This window comes from Budorcas taxicolor, chromosome 2 (assembly GCF_023091745.1).
Source record: "Budorcas taxicolor isolate Tak-1 chromosome 2, Takin1.1, whole genome shotgun sequence".
Taxonomy (NCBI): domain Eukaryota; kingdom Metazoa; phylum Chordata; class Mammalia; order Artiodactyla; family Bovidae; genus Budorcas; species Budorcas taxicolor.
Genome location: NC_068911.1, coordinates 52,741,050 through 52,763,996, shown reverse-complemented (window position 1 = coordinate 52,763,996; position 22,947 = coordinate 52,741,050).

Below are 22,947 nucleotides of genomic sequence, written 5' to 3'. Positions count from 1 at the left end.
GGTGGGAGGAAGCAGATATGGTTTCCATCCAGTATTGTGATTCACATCCCCCAGTACAGGAGTTCCTTACACAGCACTTTTGCCTCTCATCTCTAGGCTCTGTTTTAAAGGATCAGCTCTTTCATTTCTGAAAGTTTCAATCATTAGAAATTACCATAACAAGAATAGTGATTCTAGGATACTACTGAAACACTGGGGCAGAGGTCTACTGAAATAACTGTCATTTTATCCCTATGTCTTTTTATTTGGAAGTATAAACTTTGATCCACAAGAAGTACAAATGCTTTGAAAGGTCTTGCTTTTTCTTTATAGATCAGACGAAAGTACTTCAACTTGAGTGAAGCTGCAATGAAAGGATAGACTTTTTTCATTATCTTTTAATGTTATATTTAGAAGAGTCCACCTTATGTGAGAAAATGTGCAATGAAAATTAAGTGGCATCACATAATGAAGAATTAAACAATACTCTCTTAAGAGCTCATATACATTTGAAATGAGATGAATATTCAACTTTATAATTTCTGGCAATCCATTTACATGAAACTTTATGTAACTTGGAGGTCAATCCCAGACTTTGGTTTCAATGAGTAATAGCTTTCAGACATTCATTAGTACAATACAATACAGTGATAGTTTCCTCACAAAAGAGTAGATGCATGCTATTCTGTGTAAATTTACAGTATTGTAGAAGTTAAATTCTCTACATGGTAACTTGCTAAATAAGCAAGCATTTTATGCTAATATCAAACTCTCACAGCCAGTCTAAAGTTAACTGAAAGATCAAGCTAGGGATGGCTGAAGGTCAAGCTAGGTAGGGATAATTGAAAGATCAACCAACAGATCACTGAAATCTTGGTTTCCAGTCAATATCATTGTCTTATCAGTGTTTGTCCATGAGGCTGGTAGGATACTTAGGGATCATCTATGAGATAACCATTAGAAGGGGAAGCATAGGCATCTGTATTTTTCAAGAACTTTCTTGGGTAATTATTATACACTGTTTCTTCCACCTCCCAATCTGCCCTGTAGACATGTGAGCTATGTCTATTCTCACATTGTTTTTTTTTTTTCTCTTTATTGCTTAAGAAACAAATTCAGTAAATGTTGTATCAAAACTTTGTTTTATGTAAAAATCAGGACTTATTAACAGGATAAACTTTTACCATTATCCATATTAAAATAATTCATAAATATGTGACACAAAAATACATAATGATTCTCATTCCCTCACAGAGTTTGAGGAAAGTTTCATTTCTCAGTAATGCTATTTGAACCTGCTCATTTTTAAGCTTGTGGACATGAAGTGACTAAACCTTAACTTGAATAATTGCTGCTGGGATTGGACATGAGGTGTTATGATGAAATATCACATCTTCAGCACTTTTTTCCATCAAAGGCAGAAGAAAAGATCGCTTTCAAGAGCACTACAAAGCCATGGAAACAGCAAAGCCACCTGGCAGCAAGATTTTATAGTTTATTCTTAGGCTACAGAAATGTACTGAAATGACTATTTTTTAAGACATTTTCCTTAATGAACATTCTTTGTATATGTAAGTACTCCTAATGAAACTGCAAGCCTAAAGTCTAAATAATTCATTCTTTCAAAGTATTAATTAAATATCAGAACAAAATTTAAAAACTATATTATAGCATTTATAGAGAAGTTAATGAGTCAAAATTAAATGTAATAATAATCTTTCATATTTTAGTTTGTATGGTTAAGTGTTTAAAAGATTATATTATCATAGTCAATGAAATATTATTGCTGTACTCTTTTGGACCTAATTAAATGATACTGACAGAATGTGGTCCACTGGAGAAGGGAATGGTAAGCCACTTCAGTATTCTTGCCTTGAGAACCCCATGAACAGTATGAAAAGGCAAAATGATCGAATACCAAAAGAGGAACTCCCCAGGTCAGTAGGTGCCCAACACGCTACTGGAGATCACTGGAGAAATAACTCCAGAAAGAATGAAGGGATGGAGCCAAAGCAAAAACAATACCCAGTTGTGGATGTGACTGGTGATAGAAGAAAGATCCGATGCTGTAAAGAGCAATATTGCATAGGAACCTGGAATGTCAGGTCCATGAATCAAGGCAAATTGGAAGTGGTCAAACAAGAGATGGCAAGGGTGAATGTCGACATCCTAGGAATCAGAAAACTAAAATGGACTGGAATGGGTGAAATTAACTCAGATGACCATTTTATCTACTACTGTGGGCAGGAATCCCTCAGAAGAAATGGAGTAGCCATCATGGTCAACAAAAGAGTCCGAAATGCACTACTTGGATGCAATCTCAAAAACGACAGAATAATCTCTGTTCATCTCCAAGGCAAACTATTCCATATCACAGTTATCCAAGTCAATGCCCCAATCAGTAATGCTGAAGAAGCTGAAGTTGAACAGTTCTATGAAGACCTACAGACCTTTTAGAACTAACACCCAAAAAAGATATCCTTTTCATTATAGGGGACTGGAATGCAAAAGTAGGAAGTCAAGAAACACCTAGAGTAACAGGCAAATTTGGCCTTGGAATGTGGAATGAAGCAGGGCAAAGACTGATAGAGTTTTGCCAAGAAAATGCACTGGTCATAGCAAACACCGTCTTGCAACAATACAAGAGAAGATTCTACACATGGACATCACCAGATGGTCAACATCGAAATCAGATTGATTATATTCTTTGCAGCCAAAGATGGAGAAGCTCTATACAGTCAACAAAAACAAGATCAGGAGCTGACTGTGGATAAGAGCATGATCTACTTATTGCCAAATTCAGACTCAAATTGAAGAAAGTAGGAAAAACCGCTAGACCATTCAGGGATGACCTAAATCAAATTCCTTATGATTATACAGTGGAAGTGAGAAATAGATTAAGGGCCTAGATCTGATAGATAGAGTGCCTGATGAACTATGGAATGAGGTTCATGAGACTGTACAGGAGACAGGGATAAAGACCATCCCCATGGAAAAGAAATGCAAAAAAGCAAAATGGCTGTCTGGGGAGGCCTTACAAATAGCTGTGAAAAGAAGAGAGGTGATAAGCAAAGGAGAAAAGGAAAGATATAGGCATCTGAATGCAGAGTTCCAAAGAAGAGCAAGAAGAGGTAAGAAAGCCTTCTTCAACGATCAATGCAAAGAAATAGAGGAAAAGAACAGAATGGGAAAGACTAGAGATCTCTTCAAGAAAATTAGAGATGCCAAGAGAACACTTCATGCAAAGATGGGCTTGATAGAGGACAGAAATGGTATGGACCTAACAGAAGCAAAAGATATTAAGGAGAGGGGGCAAGAATACCCAGAAGAACTGTACAAAAAAGATCTTCATGACCCAGATAATCATGATGAGGTTATCACTAATCTAGAGCCAGACTTCTTGGAATGTGGTCAAGAGGGCCTTAGAAAGCATCACTATGAACAAAGCTAGTGGAGGTGATGGAATTCCAGTTGAGCTATTTCAAATCCTGAAAGATGATGCTGTGAAAGTGCTGCACTCAATATGCCAGCAAATTTGGAAAACTCAGCAGTGTCCACAGGATTGGAAAAGATCAGTTTTCATTCCAATTCCAAAAGAAAGGCAATGCTAATGAATGCTCAAACTACCACACAATTGCACTCATCTCACATGCTAGTAAAGTAATGCTCAAAATTCTCCAAGCCAAACTTCAGCAATACTTGAACCGTGAACTTCCAGATGTTCAAGCTGGTTTTAGAAAAGGCAGAGGAACCAGAGATCAAATTGCCAACATCTGCTGGATCATGGAAAAAGCAAGAGAGTTCCAGAAAAACATCTATTTCTGCTTTATTGACTATGCCAAAGCCTTTGTGTGTGTGGATCACGATAAACTGAGGAAAATTCTGAAAGAGATGGGAACACCAGACCACCTGACCTGCCTCTTGAGAAATCTGTATGCAGGTCAGGAAGCAACAGTTAGAACTGGACATGGAACAACAGACTGGTTCCAAATAGGAAAAGGAGTACGTCAAGGCTGTACATTGTCACCCTGCTTATCTAACTTCTATGCAGAGTACATCATGAGAAACGCTGGACTGGAAGAAACACAAGTTGGAATCAAGATTGCCGGGAGAAGTATCAATAACCTCAGATACGCAGATGACACCACCGTTATGGCAGAAAGTGAAGAGGAACTCAAAAGCTTCTTGATGAAAGTGAAAGAGGAGAGTGAAAAAGTTTGCTTAAAGCTCAACATTCAGAAAACGAAGATCATGGCATCCGGTCCCATCACTTCATGGGAAAAAGATGGGGAAACAGTGGAAACAGTGTCAGACTTTATTTTGGGGGGCTCTAAAATCACTGTAGATGGTGACTGCAGCCATGAAATTAAAAGATGCTTACTCCTTGGAAGAAAAGTTATGACCAACCTAGATAGCATATTCAAAAGCAAAGACATTACTTTGCCGACTAAGGTCCTTCTAGTCAAGGCTATGGTTTTTTGCGTGGTCATGTATGGATGTGAGAGTTGGACTGTGAAGAAGGCTGAGTGCTGAAGAATTGATGCTTTTGAACTGTGATGTTGGAGAAGACTCTTGAGAGTCCCTTAGACTGCAAGGAGATCCAACCAGTCCATTCTGAAGGAGATCAGCCCTGGGATTTCTTTGGAAGGAATGATGCTAAAGCTGAAGCTCCAGTACTTTTGCCGCCTCATGTGAAGAGTTGACTCATTGGAAAAGACTCTGATGCTGGGAGGGATTGGGGTCAGAAGGAGAAGGGGACGACCGAGGATGAGATGGCTGGATGGCATCACGGACTCCATGGACATGAGTCTGAGTGAACTCCGGGAGATGGTGATGGACAGGGAGGCCTGGCGTGCTGTGATTCATGGGGTTGCAAAGAGTCTGACACGACTGAGTGACTGAACTCAACTGAAATGATACTTAACTGTCCTTGACAGATAGGAGTAGAATCATCCTTCTGTATCCACAGGAGAATTGGTTGCATAGATAACAAAATCCTCAGATACTCAAATCCCTATATAAAATGGCATAGTGTTTGCAAATAGTCCATGAACATCTTTCAATGTACATTTAATGGCCTAATACAATATAAATGTTATATAAGTAGTTGCTAGTGCATGGTGAATTCAAGTTTTGCTTTTTGAAACTTTCTGGGGTGTTTTCTCTCAAATATTTTTGATTGGTAATGGGTTGAACTTGCAGATGTGGAACCCACATATACAGAGGACTAACTGTACCACCCTACTTTACAAAAGCAATTTAAAGACATTCTACAAATTTTCTTATTTTTCACTGTAATTGCTAGTCAGCTTCCTCCCTTGCCACAAATGAAGACATAAAAATTGGTTTATGCTGTGCTGATCAATGTCTGAAGTGAGGCAAAATTATGAAAATTACCAATCATTATCACAGATTGTAGAAGGGGGAAAACTACATTGTTCAGGAAAAATAAATTCCACTACATGAAGTATTTCAAAAACAGTTTATGTTTCAACTTGAATTTTGTAGGCAAGTTTGACTACACTTTCTATGATTTCACTACAAATATTCTGATGATTATCTATGTACCAATAATTATGTCCTGACAGAGTCAAGTTCTTCAATAAAACAACAGTAATTTTTCAGATCATGTTTTCATAATTATTAGTAATACATATTTATTAGACACCTGCTTCCTATCTATTATAGTTCTATATATAACATAAGAGAATTTGGTTGTCTTCTATTTTTATCATGTTTATCATTTATCATATAGTTGTATTTAACAAAGCTCAATTCATTAATAATTCATGATACTTTTAAATACAATTCATGGGATTAATGAATATATTTTATATTTAAAGTCACTTCATATCTAGATATCTGGATACAAAATTAATTAAATAGTAAAATAAAAAACAATATAAATAACAATATAAACTATAAATTTTAGGTGACAGATAGAAGGTTGTGTATGAACAACACAACAAGTTGAGTTCTTTTAATAAAAGAGGCATCCCATTTGTTTACTAAAAACATATGACATATATACGTATACTCAAACACACAAATCACCTCAATATTGAATTAAATTCATAATTTATAGCTTTGTAAACATAAAGGATTTAAACTGAGAAATAAAATCACTTCAATTCAAAGAAATATTAGATGAGCAATAATCTGAAATTTCATTAGTTATTACTAAATATTTGCAGTATGAACATTGATATGGTCATAGGTGCACTAAACAATTAAGATAATTCTAAATAGACCAGATTGTTTGAACAGCACAATGTATTCTCAAAAAAATGCTTTATTAAACCTTAAATGAGTGCCATTTTCTTTAGCTTAAACCAAAATTCAGTTCTGGAATATTTGTTATTGTTCAGTGGCCAAGTTATGTCTGACTCTTTGTGACCCCATGTACTGCGTGCAGCATGCCAGGCCTCCCTGTCCCACACCATCTCCTGGAGTTTTCCCAAGTTCATGTCCATTGCATTGGTGATGCCATCCAATCATCTCATCCTCTGTTGCCCTCTTTTCTTTCTACCCTCAATCTTTCCCAGCATCAGGGCCTTTTCCAATAAGTTGGCTCTGTGCATCAGGTGGCCAAAATATTGGAGCTTCAGCTTCAGCATCAGGCCTTTCAATGAGTGTTCAGAGTTGACTTCCTTTAAGATTGACTGGTTTAATCTCCTTGCAGTCTAAGGGACTCTCAAGAGTCTTTTCCAGCACCACAGTTCGAAAGCATCTGTTCTTCGGTGTCGCTCTGGCTTCTTTATGGTCTGGCTTCTTTATGGACAACTCTCACAGCTGTCCATGACTACTAGAAAGGCCATAACCTTAACTATATGGAGCTTTGTCAGCAAAGTGATGTCTTTGCTTTTTAACACACTGTCTAGGTTTCCCATAGCTTTCCTGCCAAGAAACAATTGTCTTCTAATTTCATGGCTGCAGTTACCATCCTGAGTGATTTTACAGCCTAAGAAGAGGAAATCTGTCACTGCTTCCACTTTTTCCCCTTCTATTTGCCATGAAGTGATGAGACCGGATGCCATGATCTTAGTTTTGGTGTTTTTTTTTTTTTTTTAATATTTAGTTTTAAGCCGGATTTTTCACTCTTCTCCTTCACCTCATCAAGAGGTTCTCTAGTTCCCGTTTGCTTTCTGCCATTAGAGTGATATCATCCACACATCTAAGGTTGTTGATATTTCTCCCGGTAATCTTGATTCCAATTTTGAACTCATTCAGCCCAGCATTTCTCATGATGTGCTCTGCATATAAGTTAAATAAACAGATTGACAGTAAACAGCCTTGTCTTACTCCTTTCTCCATCCTGAACCAGTCAGTTGTTCCAAGATTCTAACTGTTGCTTCTTGACTGGCATACAGGTTTCTCAGGAGACAAGTAAGATGGTATGGTATTCCCATCTCTTTAAGAGTTTTACACAGTTTGTTATGATCCACACAGTCAAAGACTTTAATGTAACCAATGAAACAAAGGTAGATGTTTTTCTAGAATTCCCTTTCTTTCTCTGTGATCCAGAGAATGTTGGCAATTTGATTTCTGCCTTTTCTTAGTCCAGCTTGGACATCTGAAAGTTCTTGGTTTATATAATGCTGAAACCAAGCATGCAGGATTTTGATCATAACTTTACTAACATGGGAGGTGAGTACAATTGTCTGGTGGTTAGAACATTCTTTAGTACTGCTTTTCTTGGGAATTGGGATGAGGATTAACCTTTTCCAGTCCTGTGGCTGCTGTTTCATTTTCCAAATTTGCTAACATATTGACTGCAGCACTTTGATAGCATCATCTTTTAGCATTTTAAATAGCTTTGGTGGAATTCCATAGCCTTACTAGCTTTACTGAGTAAATCTTGGAATGTTTATCAAGGCACAATAGATAAAGTGAGAATCTACTGAGGCAGCAGACATATTCCAACATGTCTTCTCTTTAATTTCATTCAGGTTAAGATGTTTGAATTCCCCGTTGATTACAGAGATACTTTTTAGAGTATGCTAGATGACCATAAGGAAATCTTAACTGACCCAAATAAATGGAATAGCATTGTTTTAACAATTTCCTTCAGAAACAACCAACTTAAGAACTTTAGAAGCATATTTACAATTTCTTGTACTCTCTCAAAAACTTAAATATATAAAATAATGACAAATACCAAATCTTCATTAGCTGATATATGAATTAGTTAGGTGGCAACATACAACTGCAAAAGTAATTTGTATTACTTTTTCTGACATGCCCTCATACCAGCAACAGCCAATGCCACAAGGCTACCAGCTCTGGACTGCCATCAGGAGAATCCAGTGGTTTAATTTTACCTTTCCTTCCTTAGAACTTCCAAGGATTTGAGACTTGTCAGCTATAGTAACAGTGAAGAATGCTGCCTCTCACCGCAACTGGGCACCTGAGTAAACTTTACATTGGAGAATGATTGCTACACTGGGCACAGTATTGACTCACCTGAGGTTATTGCTACTAAGTTCAGGCTTTACTGAAGGTAGTCATGGCTACGAAGTGCTATCACTGCTACTAATACCAGTGGGGATGACATCCAGCACCGAAGGATTATTCGAACTTCCCTATCACCCAGCAAAAGCAAAGATTCCAAGTAGATTTTATGAATATATGCATGTGCACTGTAGAATTCATGGGATATGAAAAACAGAGCCAGAGAAAAAGCCTGAAGAGTCTGCTGAAATTACAGGTGTGGATCTGAAATGCATAATCTGAAGGGACTAACTTTATACATTATGTATCTGATACCTACTCTATGCTAATTGCACACATAATTATCTTTCCACTAGATAGAAGTTACTTGAGGAAGGTTATTAAGTCTTATTCATATTTGTACTCCCAGGGCCTCATTATATTTATAAACACATAATAGATATTCAGTGCTTTTTTAAATTAAGGTATAGTTGATTGGTAATGTTTCAGATATACAGCAAAGTGATACAGATATATACAAAAAACACTGTATATTCCTTTTAGATTCTTTTCCATTATAGGTTATCACAAAATATTGAATGTAGTTTTCTGTGCTATACAGTAGGTCCTTGTTGTTTATCTATTCTATATATAGTAGTGTGTATAACAAGAGGTGGCAAGAATACACAGAAGCACTATACAAAAAAGATCTTTACAATCAAGATAATCACGATGGTGTGATCACTCACCTAGAGCCAGACATCCTGGAATGTGAAGTCAAGTGGGTCTTAGAAAGCATCACTACGAACAAAGCTAGTGGAAGTGATGGAATTCCAGTTGAGCTATTTCAAATCTCGAAAGATGATGCTGTGAAAGCACTCAATATGCCAGCAGATTTGGAAAACTCAGCAGTGGCCACAAGACTAGAAAAAGTCAGTTTTCATTCCTTTCCCAAAGAAAGGCAATGCCAAAGAATGCACAAACTACTGCACAATTGCACTCATCTCACATGCTAGTAAAGTAATGCTCAAAATTCTCCATGCCAGGCTTCAGCAATATGTGAACCGTGAACTTCCAGATGTTCAAGCTGGTTTTAGAAAAGGCAGAGGAACCAGAGATCAAATTGCCAACATCCACTGGATCATGGGAAAAGCCAAGAGAGTTCCAGAAAAACATCTATTGCTGTTTTATTGACTATGCCAAAGCCTTTGACTGTGTGGATCACACATAAACTGTGGAAAATTCTGAAAGAGATGGGAATACCAGACCACCTGACTTGCCTCTTGAGAAACCTATATGCAGGTCAGGAAACAACAGCTAGAACTGGACATGGAACAACAGACTGGTTCCAAATAGGAAAAGGAGTACATCAAGGCTGTATATTGTCACCCTGATTATTTAACTTATATGCAGAATACATCATGAGAAACGCTGGACTGGAAGAAACACAAGTTGGAATCAAGATTGCCGGGAGAAGTATCAATAACCTCAGATACACAGATGACACCACCGTTATGGCAGAAAGTGAAGAGGAGCTAAAGAGTCTCTTGATGAAAGTGAAAGAGGAGAGTGAAAAAGCTGACTTAAAGCTCAACGTTCAGAAAACAAAGATCATGGCATCTGGTCCCATCACTTCATGGGAAACAGATGGGGAAACAGGGGAAACAGTGTGAGACTTTATTTTTCTGGGCTCCCAAATCACTACAGATGGTGACTGCAGCCATGAAATTAAAAAACACTTACTCCTTGGAAGAAAAGTTATGATCAACCTAGATAGCATATTCAAAAGCAGAGACATTACTTTGCCAACAAAGGTCTGTCTAGTCAAGTTCAGTTCAGTTCAGTCACTCAGTTGTGTCCAACTCTTTGCAAACCCATGAATTGAGCACCCCAGGCATCCCTGTCCATCACCAACTCCCAGAGTTCACTCAGACTCACGTCCATTGAGTCAGTGATGACATCCAGCCGTCTCATCCTCTGTTGTCCCCTTCTCCTAATGCCACCAATCCCTCCCACCATCAGAGTCTTTTCCAATGAGTCAAGTCTTCGCATGAGGTGGCCAAAGTGCTGGAGTTTCAGCTTTAGCATCATTCCTTCCAAAGAAATCCCAGGGCTGAGCTCCTTCAGAATGGACTGGTTGGATCTCCTTGCAGTCCAAGGGACCCTCAAGTGTCTTCTCCAACACCACAGTTCAAAAGCATGAATTCTTCAGCACTCAGCCTTCTTCACAGTCCAACTCTCACATCCATACATGACCACAGGAAAAACCATAGGCTTGACTAGACGGACCTTAGTTGGCAAAGTAATATCTCTGCTTTTGAATATGCTATCTAGGTTGGTCATAACTTTTCTTCCAAGGAGTAAGCATCTTTTAATTTCATGGCTGCAGTCACCATCTGCAGTGATTTTGGAGCCCAGAAAATTAAAGTCTGACACTGTTTCCACTGTTTCCCCTGTTTCCCCATCTGTTTCCCATGAAGTGATGGGACCAGATGCCATGATCTTCGTTTTCTGAACGTTGAGCTTTAAGCCAACTTTTTCACTCTCCACTTTCACTTTCATCAAGAGGCTTTTGAGTTCCTCCTCTCTTTCTGCCATAAGCGTCGTGTCATCTGCATATCTGAGGTTATTGATATTTCTCCTGGCAATCTTGATTCCAGCCTGTGTTTCTTCCAGTCCAGCATTTCTCATGATGTACTCTGCATATAAGTTAAATAATCAGGGTGACAATATACAGCCTCGACGTACTCCTTTTCCTATTTGGAACCAGTCTGTTGTTCCATGTCCAGTTCTAACTGTTGCTTCCTGACCTGCACACAGATTTCTCAAGAGGCAGGTCACATGGTCTGATATTCCCATCTCTTTCAGAATTTTCCACAGTTTATTTTCCACAGCTCCTGGTCTTATTTTTGTTGACTGAATAGAGCTTCTCCATCTTTGGCTCCAGGCTTTGGCATAGTCAATAAAGCAGCAATAGATGTTTTTCTGGAACTCTCTTGCTTTTCCCATGATCCAGTGGATGTTGGCAATTTGATCTCTGTTTCCTCTTCCTTTTCTAAAATCAGCTTGAACATCTGGAAGTTCATGGTTCAAGTATTGCTGAAGCCTGGCATGGAGAATGTTGAGCATTATTTTACTAGCATGTGAGATGAGTGCAATTGTGTGGTAGTTTGAGCTTTCTTTGGCATTGCCTTTCTTTGGGATTGAAATGGAAACTGATCTTTTCCAATCCTGTGGCCACTGCTGAGTTTTCCAAATTTTATGGCATATTGAGTGTAGCATTTTCACAGCATCATCTTTCAGGGTTTGAAATAACTCTACTGAAATTCCATCAGCTCCACTAGCTTTGTTCATAGTGAGGCTTTCTAAGGCCCACTTGACTTCACATTCCAGGATGTTTGGCTCTAGGTGAGTGATCACACCATCGTGATTATTTTGGTCGTGAAGATCTTTTTTGTACAGTTCTTCTACATATTCTTACCACCTCTTCTTAATATCTTCTGCTTCTGTTAGGTCCAGACCATTTCTGTTCTTTATCGAGCCCAAATGTATGAAATGTTCCCTTGATATCTTTAATTTTCTTGAAGAGATCTCTAGTCTTTCCCATTCTGTTCTTTTTCTCTATTTCTTTGCATTGATCACTGAAGAAGGCTTTCTTATCTCTTCTTGCTATTCTTTGGAACTATGCATTCAGGTGCTTATATCTTTCCTTTACTTCTTTGCTTTTCACTTCTCTTCTTCTCACAGCTATTTGTAAGGCCTCCCCACCAGCCATTTTGCTCTTTTGCATTTCTTTTCCATGGGGATGGTCTTGAGCCCTGTCTTTGTACAGTGTCATGAACCTCATTCCACAGTTCATCAGGCACTCTATCTGTCAGATCTAGGCCCTTAAATCTATTTCTCACTTCCACTGTATAATCATAAGGAATTTGATTTAGGTCATCCCTGAATGGTCTAGCGGTTTCCCTACTTTCTTCAATTAGAGTCTGAATTTGGTAATGAGGAGTTCATGATCTGATCCACAGTCAGCTCCTGGTCTTATTTTTGTTGACCAAATAGAGCTTCTCCATCTTTGGCTGCAAAGAATATAATCAATCTGATTTCGGTGTTGACCATCTGGTGATGTCCATGTGTAGAGTCTTCTCTTGTGTTGTTGGAAGATGCTGTTTGCTATGACCAGTGCATTTTCTTGGCAAAACTCTATCAGTCTTTGCCCTGCTTCATTCTGCATTCCAAGGCCAAATTTGCCTGTTACTCTAGGTGTTTCTTGACTTCCTACTTTTGCATTCCAGTCCCTATAATGAAAAGGACATCTTTTTGGGGTGTTAGTTCTAAAAGGTCTTGTAGGTCTTCATAGAACCATTCAACTTCAGCTTCCTCAGCATTACTGGTTGGGGCATAGACTTGAATTGCTGTGATATTGAATGGTTTGCCTTGGAGACGAACAGAGATCATTCTGTCGTTTTGAGATTGCATCCAAGTAGTGCCTTTCCGACTCTTGTGTTGACCATGATGGCTACTCCATTTCTTCTGAGGGATCCCTGCCCGCCGTCGTAGATATAATGGTCATCTGAGTTAATTTCACCCATGCCAGTCCATTTTAGTTTTCTGATTCCTAGAATGTCGACGTTCACTTGTGCCATCTCTTGTTTGACCATTTTCAATTTGCCTTGATTCATGAACCTGTCATTCCAGATTCCTACGCAATATTGCTTCTTACAGCATCAGACCTTGCTTCTATCACCAGTCACATCCACATGGGTATTGTTTTTGCTTTGGCTTCATCCCTTCATTCTTTCTGGAGTTATTTCTCCAGTGATATCCAGTAGCATGTTGGGCACCTACTGACCTGGGGAGTTCCTTTTTCAGTATCCTATCATTTTGCCTTTTCATACTGTACATGGGGTTCTCAAGGCAAGAATACTGAAGTGGTTTGCCATTCCCTTCTCCAGGGGACCACATTCTGTCAGACCTCTCCACCATGACCCACCCATCTTGGGTTGCCCCGTGGGCATGGCTTAGTTTCTTTGAGTTAGACAAGGCTGTGGTCCTAGTATGATTAGACTGACTAGTGTTCTGGGAGTATGGTTTCAGTGTGTCTGCCTTCTGATACCCTCTTGTAACCAGTAGTCATGTATGGATGTTAGAGTTGGACTGTGAAGAAAGCTTAGCGCCAAAGAATTGATTCTTTTGAACTGTGGTGTTGGAGAAGACTCTTGAGAGTCCCTTGGACTGCAAGGAGATCCAACCAGTCCATTCTGAAGGAGATCAGCCCTGGGATTTCTTTGGAAGGAATGATGCTAAAGCTGAAACTCCAGTATTTTGGCCACCTCATGTGAAGAGTTGACTCACTGGAAAAGACTCTGATGCTGGGAGGGATTGGTGGCGGTAGGAGAAGGGATGACAGAGGATGAGATGGCTGGATGACATCACTGACTCGATGGACGTGAGTCTGAGTGAACTCCGGGAGTTGGTGATGGACAGGGAGGCCTGGCGTGCTGCGATTCATAGGATCACAAAGAGTCAGACACGACTGAGTGACTGAATTGAACTGAACTGATATGTTAATACCTAATTCCTAATTTATCTTTTCTCCTCTTTCCCCTTTGGTAACCACTAGGTTGCTTTCTATGTCTGTGAGTCTATTTCTATTTTCTAAACAAGTTCATTAGTATCATTTTCTAGATTCCACATGTAAATAATATCTTATATTTGTCTTTCTCTGTCTGACTTACTTCAATTAGTGTGATAATCTCTAGGTCCATCCACATTGCCTCAAATGGCATTTCATTGTTTTTATGGCCTAGTAATATTCCATTATATATATATATATATATATATATATAAAATATATATTTATGTATACCACATCTTCTTTACCCATTCTTCTGCTGATGGACTTTTATGTTGCTTCCATGTCTTGTCTATTTTAAATAGTGTTCCTATGAATATTGGGGTGCATGTATCTTTTTGAATTAGAGTTTTCTCTGGTTAAATGTCCAGGATTGGGATTACTTGAACGAATGGTGATTTAAAGAACCTCTGTACTATTCGCCATAGAGTCTGCACCAATTTACATTACTGCCCACAGTGTAGGAGCGTTCCCTTTTCTCCACACCCTCTCCAGCATTTTGGAGAAGGAAATGGCAACTCATTCCAGTATTCTTGCCCAGAAAATTCCATGGACAGACAAGTCTGGCAGGCTACACTCAGGTTTGCAAGAGTCAAACACAACTGACTGAGCACACTCCAGCACCAGAGTGAGGTGATACTTCATTGTAGTTTTGGTTTGTATTTCTGTAATAATCTGTGATGTTGAACATCTTTTCTTGTGCCTACTGGACATCTGTATGTCTTCTTTGGAGAAATGTCTATTTAGGTCTTCTGCTAAATTTTGACATTTTTTTTGTGCTACAGAGCTGTGCAAGCTGTTTGTGTATTTGAAAAATGCCCTTTTGGTCATATCATTTTCAAATATTTTCTCTCAGCTCATAGCTTGTCTTTTCATTTTGTTTATGGTTTCTTGTTTTTATTTCCATTACTCTAGAAGATAAATCCAACAAAATATTGCAGTGATTTATGTCAGTGTTCTATGTTTTCTTCTCGAAGTTCTATAGTATCCAGTTATAGATTTAGGTCTTTAATCCATTTTGAGTTTATTTTTGTATGCAGTATTAGATAATGCTCTAATTTTATTTTTTACATGTAGCTATCCAGTTTTCCCAGCACCACTTATTTAAGAGACTCTCTTTTCTCCATTGTCTATTTTTGCCTCCTTTGTTGTAGTTCAATTGATCTTAAGTGTGTGTGGGTTTATTTCTGCACTTTCTCTCCTATTCTGTTAATCTATGTATCTGTTTTTGTGCCAGTAGCATACTGAATGCTTCTTTTTTTAAAGAGTAGATTTTCTGTAAGAGCATGGACCCAGAAACGAAATGCTTTCATTAGGTAGTTTGATAACATAGATGTATGAGTCTATCTGGTGTAATACAAAATAGGATGGCAAGAACTAGTGTCACCTTTAGAGAAGGCATGCTCGCTTAGTTGCTCAATCGTGTCTGGCTCTTTGTGACTCTTTATACTCTAGCTTACCAGGCTTCTCTGTCCATGGGATTTTACAGGTCAGAATACTGGAGTAAGTTGCCATTTCCTCCTAAGGGGATCTTCTTGACCTAGGGATTTAACCGAAGTCTCTTGTGTCTCCTCCATTGCAGGTGGATTCTTTACTGGACCAAGTAGATTGCAAAACCCATGATGGAAGAAACTTAAAATTCTGTGATCACTTTTTTCATTCTATCATGAAAGGTACTCAAATTTTGAATTTTTAAAGAAATTAAAACACAATGTCACCCCACTCCAGTACTCTTGCCTGGAAAAATCCCATGGATGGAGGTGCCTAGTGGGCTACAGTCCATGGGGTCCCTTTCACTTTTTACTTTCATGCATTGGAGAAGGAAATGGCAACCCACTCCAGTGTTCTTGCCTGGAGAATCCCAGGGACGGGGGAGCTTGGTGGGCTGCGGTCTATGGGGTTGCACAGAGGTGGACACGACTGAAGTGACTTAGCAGTCAAAAAAAAAAAATCACAAAATTGAACCCTCAGCTTCTGGCTACTTCAAAATGCCGTGAAAACTTTGTAAAGATGATATGAAATGAGATCAAGGAGATAGAGCTACAAAAGAAAAATAATTGATTCAGTCATCTTATTTAAAAAAAAAATGGTCTTTTATTTTTCACTATAGAATATGTTCCTATATAGCATGCTATTTCAATTTAAGATTTCCAGTTTTATTGAAAAATAATTGGCATACATCACTATATAAGTGTAAGGCATACAGCATGATGGTCTGATTTATACATATTTTGAAATGATCAATTTAATATTTAATTTAAGTTGACACAATGAAGATAGTTAATAATTTTTCAAATGGAGGTATGGTTAACTTTTCAAAGTTTTGGCACATACAATGCAACCTGTATTTCATTCAAGACATCTAGACCCCTGGAGAAAACATCTGTGAATTTCCTGTAGTCCATAAATTCCAGTTTTCGAAACACTACAGTATGTCATTACCATAAATAAAATTATACATGCTTTAAATATAAAATCCATTGCATACTAAGACATTTAATGAATGCTTTCTTTTTGAAAAGGAACCATACAAAAAGGAATTTTTAAGAATAATTAAAGGATCAAGAAAAAAAAATGGCACTAATGTATTTAACTCTCATACATACGTTTGTATCCCTCTTACAAATACATTTGTAATCCCTCTTAGTAACTGAGCTAAGAGGTGATACAAATTTTATGAATGTTTTATATTGCCTTATTTAGAGTTGAGGACTAACTCAACTAAACAGAAACAGTTCCAGATGTGTATAGCTCTCTAAGAAAGGCTGAACATTTTTGAGAACCAAGATGGTGATTATAAAATAAGCTATATCCTCTTGGTATAGTTATTAACTTTTATGACTCAATATAATTATTTTTCCTTAACAAAGTTTAATATGGACTTTCTGGCTCAAATACCAAGATTTAACAAATGGTATCTCTGTTTTTTCCCTTTTACATAGGGAGCACTGTACCTCTGCACAGTGACAGAATTATTGGACATACTGTTTTGTTTGCTCCTTGTTAAAGCCAATGCACACGGGGAAATATATACTATAGAATGTTTCTTTTTGTTTGGTTTGGGGGAAAGGGCATTCACAGACCTTTCTAGCTTTAATGTGGGAAAATAATATCTACATCTGCTGCCCAGACATTACTCAGTAGCCTCTGCTATATAGCTGAGTCAACCTTCCATTTTCAAATATCATTAATCTGAGCTACCAGCATAAATGTATTTATTTTTCAACTAGGGAGGCTTTGCTGAGGTTTTGCTATTGAATGGTTTTAGAACCATTGCATATTGATTACACACAGCAAATACATATAAGCACAACTTCTCAGAAGATTTACAAAAACATCTTTTATTTCCTTTATGTCCTATCTTAAAATGGATATTTGAGGAAGAAATGTATTTATACTTGTAACAAGTCTTTAAAAGATATGCTACAGGTTGAATAATAGGCAAACATCAAAATGGCATCTGAGTAAAGTAGGTTGCCGTCTCTAATGTGAGCAGATTTCATCCAATCAGTAAGGACCGGAATAGGGGGAAAAAAAAAATCGCTCACCTCTTGCAAATAAGAGGAAATTTCTCTTGCCTGACTGCCTTGAGTTGGGACAACAGTTTTTTCCGGCCTTTGGACTTGAACTGAAACATCAGCCCTTTTTGAGTCTCAAACCTGCTGAATTTTGGTCTAGAACTCTACCACTGGTTCTCCTGATCTCCAGTGTGCCTACTGTAGATCTTGAGACTTATCAACCTTCATAATTGCATAACCTAATTCTTTTGAATAAATCCTTTTCATGCAATTATGGAGAATAAGTCCCAAGATTTACAATATATATAGGATATATCCAGTCTATATAGGATGAAGATACACATGAAATAGATATATAGATAAATGCACACTTAGTCACTCAGTCATTTCTGACTCTTTGTGATCCCATTGACTGCAGCCTGCCAAGCTCTTCTGTTCATAGGGATTCACCAGGCAAGAATGCTGGAGTGGTTTGCCATGCCCTCCTCCAGGGGATTGTCTCAACCCAGGAATCCAACCCACGTCTTCTGCATTGCAGCAGATTAATTACCATCTGAGCCTCTGGGGAAGCCAGTGCGTGGGTAGCCTATCATCTCCAGGGGAATCTTCCTCACCCAGGAATCAAACCAGCGTCTCCTGCATTGCACAGATTCTTTACTAATTGAGCTACCAGAGAAGCCCAGATAGATAGGTAGGTCTGCACATGTATCTTTCCATCCTAGTGGATCTGTTTCTCTGAAAAACCCTGACTAATAAAGAAGCCAAGAAATTATTTCCATAAAAATGAATAGCTTTCCCTTCTCTTTGGTGGAAGAGAAATGACTCTTTTATATTTACATTTTGTCTTGGTCATGCTTCATTTTCTTGATACTAATATTTTAATCCCTCAGATATTTCATTCTAAGTAAATAAGCAATTTCATGGAGAGAATATTTGCTCATAATGAGTATTACAAATTAGAATAGTGATTCTGGACCTATATAGAAATAAATATGTTTAGAGAGACAGAGAAAGAGGGGAGGGGAAGAGAGACAAGAGAGAAAGAGAGAGAGAGAAAGATAATATACATTATAAAGGTACATATGCTGATCAATCTATAAGCAGTATGTTTAGAATCATTAATGCTAACATGGTCTAATGTCTTTTTGGTGGTTAAAAGGAAACACGATAACCTGGCATAATACTTTTTGTTGTTCTTAAACCCAATATGGTCTAATACATTTTTTTCTCAGGTATTCCTACTTCTGGACTCCTTTTAGGTTACTCTCTCTCTCTCCCTTTTTTCTCCCTGAATCTGTTACTTAACAGCCTTGAAGATTTCACCCCATTAATTAATGATGAGTATCAGTATCCCAAGTGATGTGATTTCAGACCTCTTCCGTAAAGTTCCAAATGAATCTCCACTTCCAATATGTGTACTCTAGGGTGTCACAAACTTTGCCATGTAATCAACAATTTTTCCAGTGTCTCTTGAGAAATTCAGTTTGATGAACGGCGTGTTTTTATCACTGTCATACGAGGCCCAAGAGGAATTTCACCAACTCTTTCATGTGGAAAATATATAAATGTAATGGTACCATAAGAGCAAGGGAAAAATTAGTAAGAACAAAATTAATTTTGAATAGTAACTTAATTAGGTACAACCCCCCCCTTTTTTAATCACTAGTCTATGCAAGTTAGTCATTATGATGATCTAAGTTGAAATGAAAACAATATTACTGATTTTTTTTACCTAAAGAAAGACATGGAAAACCTTCCAGCATGCTAAACAAATGGCAGAATTATTACCTCTTAATACTGACTTAAATAAAGTGACTTTTAAAATTGTAGTTTATTTAGTGACAAGTGTACTGACATATTTATAGTGCTTTTCATAAAGTTATATATTTTACCTTGTTTGATCACCAAAATTACCCTGTGGCATAATATTATTTGTCTTCCTTTTAAAATGAAGAAGCCAGGATTCTAAAAGTGATTTGAGATCAGACAGTAATTCTCACAGAATCTCCACTTAAAAAAAAAAAAGAGCTATAGTTGATTTACAATGTTGTGTAAGTTTTAGGTGTACACCAGTGCTATTCAGTTATATATCTATGTGTGTTAGTCGCTCAGTCGTGTCCAGCTTTTTGTGACCCCAGCGGACAATAGTCTGCCAGGCTCCTTTGACCATGGACTTCTCCAAGCAAGAATACTGGAGCAGGCTGCCATTCCCTTCCCCAGGGTATCTTCCCAACCCAAGGATTTAGCCTGGATCTCCTGCATTGCAGGCAGATTCTTTACCATCTGAGCTATGAGGAATGCCCAATATGTTGATTTTCAAATTATTTTCCTTATAGATTATTATAAAAGTATTAAGAATAGTCCCCTATGGTATACAGTAGGTCTTTGCTGTTTATCTTTTTACACATAATATTGTGTATATGTTAATCCTAGCCTCCTAATTTACCCTGCTCCCCACCCATGTTTCCCCTGTAGTAACCATAAGTTTGGAGAAATCTCACTTTTAAAGTCCTTTAAAAATTCATCAGCTACTTAAATGTAGGACAAGCCACAGTCATAAAAGAGGAATGTCTGCTTAGATTAAGTGGAGAATAAGGTAGTTCTTGGAAACAGAACAGAATCATTCTTCAGTTTTTCTTTTTTCCTTTGTAAAAAATTACTAAACAGAAACTTCAGTTAATTAGAGTTGGGAGATCAGAAGGGGGAGCTCTTATGTCCTGTAAAAATAGCAAGGCCAAACAGGAAGAATAGACTCCTCTTTCCTGACAAGAACTCAGCTAATGACAAACCATGGACTCTTGGTTTACTATAGCCTTCCCAGCTTTCCTTTCTCCTTTATAGGAGTATTCTTCCTTTGCTGGGTGGGGACATACATGTGGCTTACTATGGTTGCAGACTCTGAATTGCAAGTTTGTGCTAATCCTGAATAAATCCATCTTTGCTGGAAAAGAATCTGGCAGACTGATTGTTTCAGGTCAACACCTTTAACAATAATTGATGCTTGAGGAGAGTTAGGGAGAAGTCATAGGGACCACTAGGTAAACAGAGCTATGCCAAAATGTGAAAAAGATAACTACACATGGGTACTACATCTGCAAAGACTGGAGAAGCCAGGCCAAGTTTCAGGACCTTGTCAAGTTATAGTTATTTTTTACAGAAATATATACTTTACGTTGCTATTATACTAGATGTAGATACATGCAATATAAACAAAATACTGAAGGACATGAAGTGCTCCTTTAGAACAGCACAATAGTTGGGGTCAAAGTTTAAACCCAAGCTTCAACATTTTGTCACTGAGCTCATTCAGGGCAAGTTATTACATCTCTCCCTAAGTTATAAGTACCTCCATTATAATGAAATTATGTGACCAAGTTATCCATAATTAAACAAGCAGCATGAACAGTACTGAACATTCTGTGCATTTAACAAATTACTATTTTTCTTTGATTTTGCAAATATATCTCTAATTTTATGATATTTTACTAATTAAGAAAGATAAAAGTTATATTGAAAATAGAAAAAAATATTGAATATATATTGTCACCGTAAAAATAATGTTTTTACAATGCTAGTCAATTTGATGAAAAAATTACAAAAGAAAAAATACAGAGGTAAAACATTATTTTTTACAGACAACATGGTTATTTGGCTGCAAAATCATTTGCACATTAAATGAAACAACTGGTTAAAAATTAAGTGAAAAGAACATTAGTAAGAGGTGTTATGGATTGAACAAATATGTTCAGTGTCCCCCCAAATATGTTAAATTTTTAAGCCTCAGTACTTGTGAATGTGACCTTTGGTATGATAATAGGGTCTCTGCAGATGCCATTAGTCTAGATGAGTTCATACTGGAAGTAGCATAGACCCTTAATCCAGTATGTCTGGTGTCCTTAATATAGCCTATATTTAAAATTATGCATGTGAAGATCAAATTTGCTGGATCATAGAGAAAGCAAAAGAATTCCAGAAAAACTTCTACCTCTGTTTCATTGACTATGCTAAAGCCTTTGACTGTGTGGATCATAACAAACTGGAAAACTCTTATAGACATGGGAATACCAGACCATCTTAACGTTTCTCCTGAGAAACCCACATGCCAGTCAAGAAGCAAGTATGAGAACCAGGTATGGAACAACTGTCTGATTCAGGATGGAGAAAGGAGTATGACAAGACTGTTTATTGTCACCCTGTTTATTTAACTGATATGCAGAGCCCATCATGTGATATCCTGGGCTGGGTGACTTACAAGCTAGAATCAAGATTGCCAGGAGAAATACCAACAACCTCAGATATACAGATGATACCACACTGATGGCAGAAAGCAAAGAGGAACTAAAGAACCTCTTGATGAGGGTGAAGGAGGAGAGTGAAAAAGCTGGCTTAAACCTCAGGATTAAAAAATAAATAAATAAAACTAAGATCATGGCAGCCAGTCTCATCACTTCATGGCAAATAGAAGGGGAAAAGGTGGAAGTAGTGACAGATTTCTTCTTCTTGGTTCTGAAATCACTGTGAATGGTGACTGCAGCATGAAATTAGATGATTGTTTCTTGGCAGGAAAGCTATGACAAACCTAGACAGTATGTTAAAAAGCAAAGGCATCACTTTGCCAACAAAGGTCCATAGAGTCAAGGCTATGGTCTTTCTAGTAGTCACACATGGCTGTGAAAGCTGGACCATAAAGAAAGCAGAGTGCTGAAGAAGTGATGCTTTCAAATTGTGGTGCTGGAGAAGACTCTTGAGAGTCCCTTGGACAGCAAGGAAATCAAACCAGTCAATCTTAGAGAAAATCAGCCCTGAATACTCATTGGAAAGACTGATGCTGAAGCTGAGGCTCCAATACTTTGGCCTCCTGATGCACAGAGCCAACTCATTTGAAAAGACCCTGATGCTGGGAAAGACTGAAGGCAAAAGGAGAAGAGGGTGATAGAGGATGAGATGGTTGGATGACATCACCAATGTAATGGACATGAACTTGAGCCAACTCTGGGAGATGGTGCAGGACATAGCCTGGCCTGCTACAGCCCATGGGGTCTCAAAGAGTTGGGCATGACTTGGTGACTGAAAAACAACAACAAAAAAGTTATAATACAAGTTATAGGCAATACAATGAGATTATTAAAAAAATGAATGAGATAATATATAATGGCAAGAGAATACCAATACCAAATAAACTGACATTTTTTTTTCAAGTTATTAATGTCTTCCTAGAAGTTCTAAGAAAACTAACCACAACATAAAAATAAAAACATTAAAACTAAAATTAAAGTTCATAAATTTATGTTATAAGATTAATATTTTTTCTCCAGATAGATAGGTAGATAGATTTTCTTTTTTCTTATCAAATCTGTTTTCACTAACTGAAATGCAAAAACCTTAAGC